Below are 14,199 nucleotides of genomic sequence, written 5' to 3'. Positions count from 1 at the left end.
GTTTCAGTTTTGCAAGATGGAAAGTTCTGTACATCTGGTGCACAACAGTGTGTATGTACTTAATATCACTGATCTGTAAATTTAAAAATGGTTATGATAGTCAATATCATTGTAGCAATTTTTAAAAATGAAAAATGGAAAAAATGTGATATATATACAGATATATATACAGTGAAATATTTGTTATAAAAAGGAATGAAGTCCTGATACACATCTATGACTTGGATGAACCTTGAAAACATTCTGCTAAGTGAAAGAAATCAGACACAAAGGCCACATGTTATATGATCCCATGTATGTGAAATGTCAAGCATAGACGAATCTATAGATATAGAAAATAGACTCGTGGATGTCAGAGGCAAAGGAGGAAGGGTAATGGGGAGTGAATGCAACGAGGATGAGGTTTCTTATGGCGGTGATGATGACGTGCTAGAATTAGATAGTGGTGATGGTGCACAACTCTGGTCTAAAACCCGCTGCATTCTACATGTCAAAAGGGTGGGTTTTATGGTATATGAATTACATATCAACAAACCTGTTATTTAAAAAAGAATAAATGTGGACGTTAATATTTTTAAGTCTAGTTTATGACAGAGGAGGGTAAAGGAGAAACTCAGAATCATTAGGAACAGGAATATCTGAGCCCTCCAGGAGAATTACCTATCTCCTCCACTCTTTACAAATTCCCTTGTTTTACTCTTCAGTCTCTTCCATACGCTTTATTTTTTTTTAATTAGCCTCTTCTTATTTATATGTACGTGTACATGTGTGTGTCTAGCTTTATTGAGCTATAATTAACATACAACATTGTGTAAGGTGCACAATGTAATTATTACAGATATATGTGTATACTATGAAATGATTTCCCCAAAATAAATCCTATTATTTCTTGACTTACTGTTTTACTTACCCAATCTCCTCCACTTGCCTTCTTCTTTTTCTTATGTAATCAGTGTGAAATATATATAAGTAAGTATGTAAGTGCAATTATGTCTGTTATGTTTTTGTGCTCATGTATCTGGATATATTTTTGTTGACAGAGATGTGGCCAAGTGTGGTTCCAGGGATCTGTGTATCTATGCTTGAATCTTCATGTCAGTTGTTTGGGAATAATGGAAGGCTAAAACTCAGAATTGTGGGGTTGTTGTTTTTTTTTTTTCATGTGTGGCAAACAATACTAGTGTTCCAGTGCCTTATTAGGCTCTCCAAGGGCCATTTTTTTCTTGCAGCATTGGCAGAATTTGCAATACCCTAACATCAGAGAGAGTGGTAGAGTGGCCTGTTGTTATCAACAGAGAGGAGTCTGTAGGCAGAATTAAGTTGTCTAATTCTGTGTTGTAGTTTTGCTTAAAAAAGAAGGAGCAGTTATTTTCAAAATCCATTAAAATTACAGTAAAGATTTACGAAAAGAAGTAAATCCATCTTGATACTCAAAGCAGAAGAGACAGAAACCAGAGATTTTTGTGATTTCTGAAAACAGAAAGCAGATGGGACAGAGCAGGGCCGAAGTTCCACCTCAAAGCCCGCAGAGGAGAGAAACGTTTTTCCAGGCAGAGCCTCAGAGCCAAACGCAGTGTGGGCAGACATGGGAGAAAGGAGTGAGCTATGAGTAACAAAGGACTCCTCCTTTCTCGTGACCTTTACACTCCGTTTTAGTCACCTACCCCCACAGCCACATCATGTCATCACCAAAACTGCTCCAAAATGAAATCACTCATAGAGTCAAATGACACATCCAGATAAGATACTGAACCTGGAGAATTTATAAGGAAGATCTGTGCCTAATTTTTATACTGAGAAAAAAAGTGGGCATAATTTTCCAACTTCAAAAATGTCCAACCCCAGATGGATCAAATAAATTATGACACATCTATGCAATAAGATTCTATGCACCTGATTAATGTTGCTGGACTTACTGTTTAATTATTTGGATGGTATAGTTGGATCTACTCCATACCACATAGCATCCATACATGTACACAACTGTACATATATTCTAAAGAGATAAGTAGGAAAAGACAGACTGAAAGAAATAAAAGAATCGGGAAATACAAAATCTTGAGTTGGAAAGCCCTTTTTAAGCATAATGCCAAAGGTGAAAATCATTAAGGAAAATATTTATGTAAGTGACATGAAATATTCTAAAAGTATGAAAGAAAGTTACCAAAAATGTAAATGACTAATCAAGAATAATAATTGTGGTAAACATGGCAGGTCAATATCCTAACTATATGACAAGTTCCCACAAATCAATTTTTAAAACCATAAATACTCCCAATCAAAAAAGAAGGCCAAGAATGAAGGGACAGTTATGGATGAAAACATGTAAATAGCCAAAGAAATATAAATTTAAAAAAATTAGATACCAATTAAATATTATTTTAGACAAAAAACTTTTTAAAGATGGTGACTAACCTGGCTTAAAGTGGAGGTAAATGGGCCCTTTATCATACTGTTGTGGAATGTTTGTATATTTTACAAACTTTCTGGAAATCAGTTGGATCACATGATTCTAAACACTTTAAAACAAACATGCTTTTTAGTCAGAAGCTCTAATTCTAGGAATTTACACCAAGGAAAATAATGAAATGTGTTTAAAAATGTATGTATAAGAAAATTTACAACATTATTTTATAATAATGAAAAATTGTAAATCTGAATTTTCAACCTTTGGGATTCAGTTAAATACATAATAACATATTCATATGGCAGGATATAATATATCCATTAAGATTATATTGTAGAATAATCCCATAGGGAAATGTCTGTATCATATTATAAGTGAAAATAACTGGTTTAGATGACTTTAAATAAGTTATGATCCCAATTATGTGGGGGGAATTCAAATAAGAAAGATCAAAAGTGCCATAAGAGCAGGGATTCCTTCTGTTTAATGCCTGCTGGAACTGTACCTGACACATAATAGTATCTCAAATAGTTCCTGAATGAATGATGCTACACCAAAATCTATATTGTGTTTATCGCTAGATAAGGGAGTAAAGTGATTTTTATTTTCTGCAATGCACATACATTCATTTTTTTATCAGAGTAGAATAATGAATATTTTAAAGGTTGAGAATAATTTAGAGCAATACATAAAGAAATACAGATTCCTTCATAAAACTGGCCCTTTGGCCCTCAAGCATTATTTAATGCAATGGTTGTGAGGGTTTTTTGATTTGGGTTTTTTTGTTGTTGTTGTTTTGGGGAGGTTTTTCCACCAGGACAAATAAATCTAATTCACCCTAAACCTTCCAAATCAGAAACTCATTCATTCATTTTAAACTCTTCTAGTTTCAGTGAGGCAGCGAAGGCAGAGGAAGAAAAGCAACAAGTAAATAAACAAGGTAATACCAGCCTGATTATTTTTATGAAGGAAATAAACCATGTTTACATGAGCAAGAATAACTGGAGTGGAGAGGGCAGGCCACTCTCAGAAAGGCCTTTAGGAAGGACAAGGAGGCAGCCCAGCACCACCGTGGGAAACGGATTTCCACTCACCAGAATGGCAAGTGTGCAAGCCATGTGTTTGGAGCACACACAGGATGAGAGTTGTGCTCAGTGAAGTGGGTGAATACATGAGCAACTAATAAGCCACGGCGAGGGGCTTGGATCCTACTCTTGAGCACAAAAGGAAGCCACTGAAATGTTTTTTAGGAAGGGAATCACAAAGGCTGATTTATGTTCTTAAACGTCCTCAGGACACTTCTGATTAGAAGTATAGCTTTACACTGCATCACAGAATTTTCTGCCCCCGATATCTAATAAAATAAAAACTTTACAAAATCAGAAGTATATATACTTACTTAATCAAATTAAGAGAGGCCACAACCTAATTCACTGCTCTTCAAGAGCTGGGGGCTAAGGAAAGAAAAAGAAATTTCAGGAGAAACTTCTTCAGGAGAAAAGCAGAGAAACACACTTATACTTGTAAGAAGACAAAGACCTGGAGTTCTTACTATTTTCCTTGAATCTAAACAATGTGGCTCTTTTTCACTGTTGAACTTTCTAACCATGAAGGAGTGGGAATGTGTGAAAGGCAAGGAGGAAGGGGCTGAGCCCTGATGGTGGTTTCAGAGCCAGATTCAGAATCCAGAGCTGGATCCAGCTCTTGAGTTTTCTAATGCAACTGGTGAGACCCAAGAGGAGACAACAGTGGGGACTGGGAAGGAGCAAGCAGAGAACTAGGGGAAGCCTGGAAAAATGCGGTATCATGGAAGCCAGAAGAGGAGAGTAGTATGAGAAGAATGGAGTCATCAGCTATTCTAGTTGTAGCTAAGTGACCAGATCAAAGGAAGACAAAGAAGTGTGTACTGGAATGAGCCAAACAGAGGTTGTTTGTAACTTGACAAGCAGCTTCAATTGAAAAATGGTAAGAGTGGGGGTGAGATTGAATTTGATTGAAGATTTACAGTGTTCAGTAGCTTAAAATGTTTTAAAAATAGTTATAAAACAAACTAGTTGATTAGGAAAAATGCAATCATCCCAGATGCTGAGACCAAAGGGAATATTTAGACCTCTTACACCCAACATGGGTAATTGGGTACAACATCCTGAACAAAATTTCTGCAGTAAACACAACAGGCTTCATAGACTTGCCCCTTAGTACTGGCTATCAGAGATGTTACAGAGGCATTTCTTCATTGGGTGAAAAATTGGGCTAACTGGTTATTTTATTGGAATATAGTTATTCCGTGTCATCATTCCATATAATAACCATAACTGGTTATTGAAATGAGCTAATGTCCTGTCCAATTATAAGAGTCTATTAATAATAGGATGTCCCTTTCCTGGGAGAGGGCTAGGTTTGCTTTAAGAAGTTGTCTTGTGAGGGCACCTGAGTGGCTCAGTGGGTTAAAAAGTTGTCTTGTGGTGGCCATAGTCTAAAATATGAACTGAGTTAAGCATTTATCATCTACAGGAGTTGACGAGAATATGGGCATGTCAGTTGAGCAAGAGGAGGGCTGAGTCAGAGAGAGGACCCATTAAAGGCCAAAGAGCCTGAATTCGTATATTTCAGTAAAATTTGCAGAGAGAGTCAAGACGTGGTAGAGAAAAAGCAGTGTTCAGAGGCACTAGAGAATTGGCGGATCTAGGCACTTTGCGCACATAGTCTGCAGGTTTGGCTCAGTTATTTCCAATGCTCTGATTCGTGACCTCCACTCCCCAAGGAGCTGGTGTGCTCTGGCAGACTTACTTGTGAGCCAGTTTTATAGGCAATATCTTCTCACATATCCCACAAACAATATTCTACTCTCTATTCACCTCATTAACTAGTTAATAGGGAAAAGATCACATTAATAACTTAAGATTTTTAATGTCCTTTTCAAAGTTACACCAATTGTCTAACTACACTCAAACAGTATAGCCTAGTCTTTAAGAGTGCAGACTAAGAAGACAGACCAAGAGGAGTCTTCACCCCTCCATAGCTCTGGAATCCTGGGCAAGTTAGCTACCTCAAACCCCCCTGCCCTCATCTATAAAATGGGGGGTCATAATAGTATATATTTCACAGGGCCACTGTGAAGGGTAAGTCTTATAGTGCCTGGGACTTTTAGAAGAACTGAAAATATGGCAGACAAAATCATGTTTGAGAAAACTTTTCCCATGAAACTGACCAGTGGAGCAAAAGTCTTTAAGTAACTCACATTCCTAACTCAGAACTTCCTGAGGGGCCACTGCTCTCCCACCCAGCTGACACCGCAACTTCCTCCTTCCCCCCAAACAAAGTGAGCGGTCTGTTTAGGGAGAGGAGTGAGTCTGAAGTTTACTAGTCCAGTGGTCCCCTGTCCCAGCGAAGAAAGAGAGAAGCCCCATGGTGGTTGGAAAGCTTGAGCGAGTGTAGAGGACCAACATTGTGTAGCTCAGGAGACATCCAGCCACCAAGTTTGTTAACTTGCCTTGGAATGACCACAGAAAAGGAAAAAGCACTGGAGGGTGATGGCACCATGGGACAGCAGGTGGACAGGGACAGACATACTCTTCTTTACCTCCAGACGCCTGAGAGGCACTGATGGTGGATGAGTGGCAATTACTGTCTGAAAAGTAATCTTCCTTTTCCTAGCTAGTCTTTTGTTTTTTTGTTACGGGCTTTTATGTACACATTATCTATTTTGAGAAGATTCATGTTTATTCTCTCCCCACATAATCCTAGTAATAGAACATAAAATGCCTAGGATATGAACGGAAACATATCCTCTTGTTTGCTTCCTTGCTTCTTTATCACAAAGACTTCTAAAAGAGCACACTTTTAATAATTTACATGTTTCTCTCTCTGTAATGGTAATAGAGATCCTTTGTAGGCATAGAAACTATGAAAAGAAAAGAAAAGAAAAGCCATGCAGATCACATCACCCAGATATAATCCTGTTGATATTTACTTTACATTCTTTCTAATTTTTAAATTCATATATATATATATATATATATGATTGTGTGTATATTACATACACACATATGCATACATCAAATTGTACAAACTATTTACAACCTATTCTTTTTATTGTTAGCCCTTAGAAGAGTGCTTGGCACATCATGAGTTCTCAATATATATTTGTTGAATAAATGAGCGAACATTATTTCCACATCATTAAATTTTTTCTATGGCATCATTTTTCACAGTTGCATAGAATTGCACTGTGTGAATGATTGTGCCCTATCTAACCAGGCCCTAGAGAGCTGAGGAGGAATAAGGCCGTGAGGGGACACACAGATGCCCCGTGCAGGGCCCCCTCAGCAACGGGGAGTGTGCTGCCCAGCTGCTGGGAGTACTGGCAAGCCCAGCCTCCACTGCCAGCTCCCTTCAGGGATAGTCTCAGCTACTGAAAGCCACCTTCCCAGGGCACCTATACCTAAGACTGGTCACAGAGAGGCCCAATGCAGAACAACTTGGGCAGGCCATCTTCTTCTGGAGCTTTCTGGATGGAGGGAGGGGGGTGCCTCAGACTTCCCACCTGCGTGGCAGTTTGTCTTCTCTGTCTGCTCAATCCTATTTCTTCCCTCTCCTTCCAAAGGCGTTAATCGCAAGGGCATTCCCTAATAAATATATTGCACACAAACTTGGTCTCAAAGTCTGCTTCCTGAAGAACCTAACTTATAGAGATGACCCAGACCCAGGAGAACAATGGAGTCTACTGATGAAAGCACTCAACGAATTCTAACATTACTGCCATCACGCATCCTTAACTGCAGGCTAAATAACTACTGTATGCCCGAATCATGATATGTTATGCAGATGTCAACAGAAATGTTCTTGGTGCTGGGTATGACACTCAGTGGCTCCAGGGGAAGGGAAGAGGAGGGGAGGGGAGGGAGAGGAGAGAGGAGGGAGGGGAGGGAAGAGGAAGGGAGGGAGAAGTGGGAGGGGAGGAAAGGGGCAACATTAGTCTTATTAGTCTTTAGACTAATCGGGCAATCACTCTCCCCCTAAAGGTAAAAAATGCAGGTTATAAAAACTGAAACCAGACATGGCCTTGGACAGATCATGGACATGCACCAGCATGACTATGAGTGGTCAGGTTTTGTGCCTTTGAAGGCACAAAAACAGAAATAAGAATCAAATATTTAAAAAAAAATTAAATCAAAACAAAAACAAAAGCCCTGAGTAGTATGTGTTCCAGAAAAGCCCAGAACTAGGAGAAATCCAGAGGAGTGATGAGCTAAGCCCTGTCAAGGGTTTCCATCTGTCAGAATCGTACATTCCAAAGCAGCAGAAATCTACGGTCCAAAAACTTCCTGTTACTTCCGGCCTCGGGGAGGCAAGCTCAGACAGCATCAGGCTCAGCCCATGGGAGATGCCTCCTCCCAATCACAGACCACTGCTCCTGGTCCAGGAGGCTCAAAGAATTGGTGCTGGGTAGAAAAGCACGTCAGGCCAGAACAGCTTGCAGAGGAGGGCCGGCACAGCACAAGAAGGAGGAGAAGGAAGAGAGGGCAAGGTGAGTAGACTGATCTCACTCTGCCGGGAAGCCAACTGCACTCTCAATGGGTGGGTTGCCTTCCTGGGAGGCGAGCTGGGGTCTGAAAGGGCAAGGGGAAGACGATAATTTCCTCATGAATAGATCTGTCCTTTTTTATAATAAGACTACTGTAACACCTTTGTTCCCTTTTACTTTAAATGGTACAAATTGCTTTCTTAAATCATTTGATATTGTCCTGTTCTCAGAACTGAGGTTAAAATTCTGGGAGTATTATTCACCTACCCTGATTTCAACCTCCAATTTCCTGACAGAAAGACCAAGACAAATCCAAGCATCCTGGGAAAATTTTTATCTCCTGATTAAAATTTCAGACAGACCCCTGTGGACCCCGATTTCCTGGTAAAGTTAGAGAACCAAAAAGAAAATTTAAGGAGGAGCATCTGAGGGGCTCAGTGGGTTAAAGCCTCTGCTTTTGGCTCAGGTGATGATCTCAGGGCCCTGAGATCGAGCCCCGCATTGGGCTCTCTGCTGGGCAGGGAGTCTGCTTCTCCATCTCTCTCTGCCTGCCTCTCTGCCTACTTGTGATCTCTCTCTCTCTCTCTCTTTCTGTCAAATAAATAAATAAATATTAAAGAAAGAAAGAAAGAAAATCTAAGGAAATGGGCAATGTTCTTTCTTAATAATGTATTAGGGAGAAACCTCCTGGTAGTCTTGTCAGAAATCATTTGATCCTGTCTACTCATAATGGGATTTGTAAGGCAATTTAGTCATGTTTCTTCTCTGCAAACAGTTCTGTTTAGCAAATGTGTCAGTTGAAATAAGTCAACAAATTAGCTTTATCTATGCAATGTTATTTTTACACAATTTATTTTTACTCTTCACCAATTAGTTGATCTACAGGATCCACAGGTCCTAAATATATTTTTTGTTCTAACAACATTTCTACATGTAATATGAATTAAATTTCAAATAATGCTAGTATTATTTTATGTAAGTTTAAAACCCCACTTGTAATTAGTTTCAAAGATTTTGAACACATTTTGAATTTCATTAATTTCAATGTCTTTTTAAATTAAAGACAAAATTGACTTTTTTTTAAGATTTTATTTATTTATTTGACAGACAGATCACAAGCAGGCAGAGAAGCAGGCAGAGAGAGAGGAAGAAGCAGGCTCCCCGCTGAGCAGCGAGCCCGATGCGGGGCTTGATCCCAGGACCCTGGGATCATGACCTGAGCCGAAGGCAGAGGCTCTAACACACTGAGCCACCCAGGTGCCCCAGTTGACTGTTTCTTGATATATACATATACATATATATATATATATGTATTTTTATATATTTAAATAGTTTTCAAATCTTGTAAAGAAATGGTTTTCCTTTTGATTAGTCTTCTCAACAAGGAGAAACTTCTCATTTTGCTTTCTGCTGCAACAGACTTTTTTCCTTTCAGTTACAATAGACTTAAAAAATCAACTCACTTACTTTTTTTTTTTTTAAATTACCTGGGAAGAATAAAGACTTGTAAATCCAAAGGGGCATTTATACACCATTTAGTTAAGAAAAACAAATGAAATCTCAGAATTTCTTTTTGACCTCTCCTGCTTTGCATTCTTGCTAAGAGCAAACACTGATAAGCTCATGCAGGCTGCCCACACCCCTGATATTCCCTAACTGGGGCAAAGGCCAAATTCATGAAGAGGTGCTCTAATCTTACCTCCCAGGAGTCTCCATAGCATTCTTGCCCTGGGGTTTGGCTCCTGCTGGCATGGCCCATACTTAGGGTCCTCACTTGGCTGAGAATGCCTGAGCCATTGCTTCCATCTTAGTCCGGACTTCAGGTGACTGAATAACTCTAAGGTGAACGTGACAAGCATCAGGAGTCTAGAGGAGTGCTCTCCAATAGAACTCTGTGATGATGGAAAGTCTATAAGACAGTCAGTAACTACATGTGGCTGTTGAGCACTTAAAATGGGGCTAGTGCAACTAAAGAATTGAATTTCAATTTTATTTAATTGAGCTAGTTTGAATGAAAATAGCGACATGGGGCTTCCAGTTACCATATTAGTGAGAACAGGTTTAAAGCTTTAATGGAAGAAAAACCAATGGATGTTGTGAGCCCTAGGTGTCATGGCCATGGAAATGAGCACCTTTTTTCATCATTCCCAGGGACTCATCCTACCCTAAACTTAAGCAGACCAGCAATTGTTCTGATCTAAAATCCCCACACCCATCTTTCTTCTCCCCTCTAAGTCATACAACTGTCGACTCTTGTCCTGGGTTTCAAGATCGGGGGTGAGGCAACAGCACAGCCTGTTTCTTATTTCTTCCTCTCCTATTTCTCTATTTTTTTTTTCTTTTGTTAATCCAAATTTCTCTAGAGTGAGCTAGAGGTTAAGGTGTGGTTTGCGTGTTCTCTGGTCCAACAAACTTGAGTGAGGAAAAGAGGTAATGAACTTGAAAAAATGATCTCATGCTTGGTGGGAGAGTCTCACTTCTTTTTCTTCTGCTTTGAAAGTAGTTTGTTTAGTGAGCAATGGTTTTTAGACTTATTCAATGTGTCTGGAAACATCAACATTATGGATATGAGTAATTTTTATAAGAAAACAAACTGAAAGAGGGCACAAGAAAAAAAAAAATAAAACTCTAGCCTTTTCAAACATTTGCATTCCTTAGAGCAAAGGCGCTTCTGGGATGTTGAGCAATTTAATATATCATCATGGTGCCAGGCCATTGGGCAGTTTTCCACAGGGTGGGGCTCACAGAGGCTATTCTTGAATGTGGAAAACATTTTGAGGCAAGCCGCATACTTTCAGTCAGGGGTGATAACATTCTTGAAGTGGACAGCCGCTACTTGGCTCTCTGTCCTCTACCAATCCCACCTTTTAAAATTCTCTTCATCCCATTTGCTTTTTTGCTATCCCTGCCAAGTTAAAAAAAAAAGAAACCTAATACCTCTGTGGGAAGTGCTACTTTGGAATAACATGGGAAAGTTTCCATAGACTCCATATTTGAGAGAGACGATACATTCTGGAGGCTACAAGGGAAGGTAGGAGGGAAAGCACATCATATTGTCAGGACTCAGTCTCTACCCACAAAAAACAGACCCAACACCCCAGATCATGAGTTAGGTTAGTCCACTGAGACTCTACACTCCTTGAGTCTCTTTCTCCCTCACGTGTCTTTCCTCTCCCTTTGGAAGTGTAAGGAAGGGTTTTGATAAAATCATCCACAATGAGGCATTGACATTGAGGACTCGTAAGACTCACCGTGCCTCTTTTATGTGGATGTACATTCCAATCAGGAGCAAAGGAATGATTCTCTTGTGGATTTCAGAAAATAGGGAACAGAGGGAGGAAGACTGAATGGAGGGCAAAGACAGGAGGCTCTCTCCTTGCCAGCTTTGTTTATATGGCTCCCTTCATGGCTTAATCTGTAAGAGAAAAGAGCAGGGTAGGGCATGGGACTGTCTCTCAACTTTAAAGAAACATAAAGGGAGGTGGTGTCTACCTAAAAAAGGAAGAATGATTAGTGACAAACTCAATAAAAGTCTTTTAAGAGTCAGGAGATCAGGACTTGATCTGAAAATAGATCTGCAAACAACACATCCGTGATCTTGAACAAGCCACTTCCCCTCCAGGAGCCTCAGTTTCCTCATTTGCACAATGAGAGGACTGACTACAAAGCCTCTACATCTTCAGCCAAACGAAGACACAATTGTTTTAAGGAAATGGCTCACGTGGTTGCCGGGGCTCACAAGCCCGAAATCTGTAGGGCTGCTGCAAATTCAGGAAAGTAGTTGATGCCACAATCTTGAGTCTGAAATCTGCAGACGAGCTTTCTGTTTTGCAGTTTGGGAGCAGAACTCCTTCTTCCTCCAGAAATCAGTCTTTGCTCTTAAAGCCCTCAACTCACTGGAAGAGGCCCATCCATGTTGTGGGAGTAATCGGTTTTCCTCAAAGCCTATCGATTTAGATGTCAATCACCTCTGTTAAAATATATTCACAGCTGTGTCTAGACTGGTATTTTACCAAACAGCTGGGCACTGTATCCCAGTCAAGGCCTTAGAGAACACCCTGGTTTATATTCTGTAGGTAGACTGGTGTCATCTGTTTCTCTTTTTGTTCGCTCTCTGGGCCTGTCCTCTCTGGTAAGGGCAATATATTTGTAATCTCTCTCTCTCTCTCTCTCTACAGCCATTGGTGTGAAAATTTGTCAAAACTTTTCTTTTAGGGCACCTGGGTGGCTCAGTGGGTTAAGCCGCTGCCTTCAGCTCAGGTCATGATCCCAGGGTCATGGGATCGAGTCCCGCGTGGCATGGGGCCCCTTGCTTGGCAGGGAGCCTCCTTCTCTCACTGCCTCTGCCTGCCTCTCCGCCTGCTTGTGTACACTCACTTGCTCTCTCTCTCTCTCTCTCTGGAAAATAAATAAAACCTTTTAAAAAAGAAACAAAAAAACACCAAAAACTTTTCTTTTAACTTAAATAAATTCATTAGTCTGCCCTGGTGCACAGGCATCCAGAACCTTCAAAGAACTCGGAAGGATGAGCCAGGCCTGATAGCTTTCTTTCCTAGAAGTCACGTTGCTTCTGCTCCAAGTATGCCAAGAACCCCTTCCCAGATGCTCCTCCAGCTTTCTATTAAGGAAGTCGCCTGTTTTCCAGGAAACTTTCCTAGAAGTGTTCCACACAGGTCATTTGGACACAGAAACGATGTAATATCATTGTTCACATTTTGAGCACAGTTTTCCAACTTCACTCTTGAGTATCTCCTAACTCCCTGGAAACTACCTTATAGCTCAGTACTTTTCCCACATCTTTCGTTTCTGTTAGTTCTAGAAGTTTGGTTGGTAGCCACTCTATGGCTTACCATGAGGCTCAGGAATTCAGAGTTGATGAGGGAAAGCTCTCCACTCTTGCTTCAGCCAAATTTTGATCTGCTTTTATATATTAGCATCTCATATTAAAATCACATGTCTTTTGAAATGTGGCTCTGTGTTTTAAAACAAAATTGAATCACCAGTTTTAGGTGTTTTCCCCATTCAAGTCTGTTGGCTTAGTCTATCTACTTCAAGAAATTGAGGCAAAGGTAAGGAAAATGAATATTGGTTGGGTAACTAATACTGTGCAGTGTTCACATATATTCTCACTGAATTTTCACAATAAACTTTTGAGTTAGTTATTGGGATACCCATTTAGAGATGAAGCTCAACAAGATTAAGAAACTACCTGAGCTCACAAAACTGCTAAGCAGCAGGAATGCTTGGGTGGCTCAGTGGGTTCAATATCTGCCTTCAGCTCAGGTCATGATCCCAGCATCCAGGGATCAAGTCTCACATTGGGCTCCTTGCTCAGTAGGGAGTCTTATCTTCCCTGCTTGTGTGCTTGCGCTCTCTCTCTCTCTCTCTCTCTGACAGACAAATAAAATCTTTAAGAAACAAAAACTGCCTAGTAGCAGAGCAGAGATTCAAACCCAGGTCTGTCCAAAGCCCCTGCTCTTCCCACTTCACTGTACTTTCTAACCTGTTCTGCAATAGAGATCTCGGCAAACAAGTCACTCATATATTCATTCATTCATTCATTCTAATACACATTCTAAAATCTACTTCGTTGGCCTTTGGTTTAGCAAAATTATTTACTGAGTGCCTACTATGTGTCAATCACTGTGCCACCTTGGACCTAGAAAAATGAATGAAACAGGGTCCCAGCATCTCCTCCTGCTTCGAGACTCTTGCACTAAGGTGCAGGGAACCCTTTGTACATTGATACCAGGAGCATGTGCCCATGCACCGCAGAGAATCTTGGGTGTCAGGTGGACATCACCTCACAGCCCGGAGCAGAGGCACTAGAGCTAGTCAAAGGCCCAGGGATGGAGCCCAGGGTCTGGGTGTTAACTGTTCAAGAATGTGGATGGAATGCGGAGAGGTTCCCTCCCATACAGACATGCTGCTTGGTACCTGACTCCGGCCACACCCCAAGCACAACTGGGGAGCTTTTTTCTTGTCCCCAAGAGATGATTCCCCACCCCACCCCATTAATCCTTCCATGGAAAATAAGAAGAAACACACATGGGTAAAGCCTGTAGATCCCTACAGCAGAGCACACCCTATGCAGAGGACAGAGGGAAGGTAGAGGGGCTGCTTCCCCTCTACCTGGAAGATGTTACCTCCTGGCTAGGTCCTTGTGTCACTGGTACATAAAGCAAAGCCATAGCCCAATTTCCTGCCCTACCTAAATATGCCCCTGGTTATTAACCATAATTTCTTGGGTTTATAAACAAAGAGT

General features: G+C 40.6%; 1 protein-coding gene across 1 annotated transcript in view; it reads left to right on the top strand.

Moving 5' to 3' along the window:
• Positions 1-7,783: 7,783 nt before the first annotated feature.
• The window catches only part of UPK1B (uroplakin 1B), a 28,143-nt gene continuing 21,727 nt past the window's right edge, over positions 7,784-14,199 (top strand). The window contains exon 1 of the mRNA XM_059388111.1: positions 7,784-7,937. The gene's annotated coding sequence lies outside the window, so the exon portion shown is untranslated. The remainder of the gene's footprint in view (positions 7,938-14,199) is intronic.

This window comes from Mustela nigripes, chromosome 2, assembly GCF_022355385.1.
Source record: "Mustela nigripes isolate SB6536 chromosome 2, MUSNIG.SB6536, whole genome shotgun sequence".
In the NCBI taxonomy this organism is placed as follows: Eukaryota; Metazoa; Chordata; class Mammalia; order Carnivora; family Mustelidae; genus Mustela; species Mustela nigripes.
This window is presented reverse-complemented; position numbering and strand designations above follow the sequence as displayed.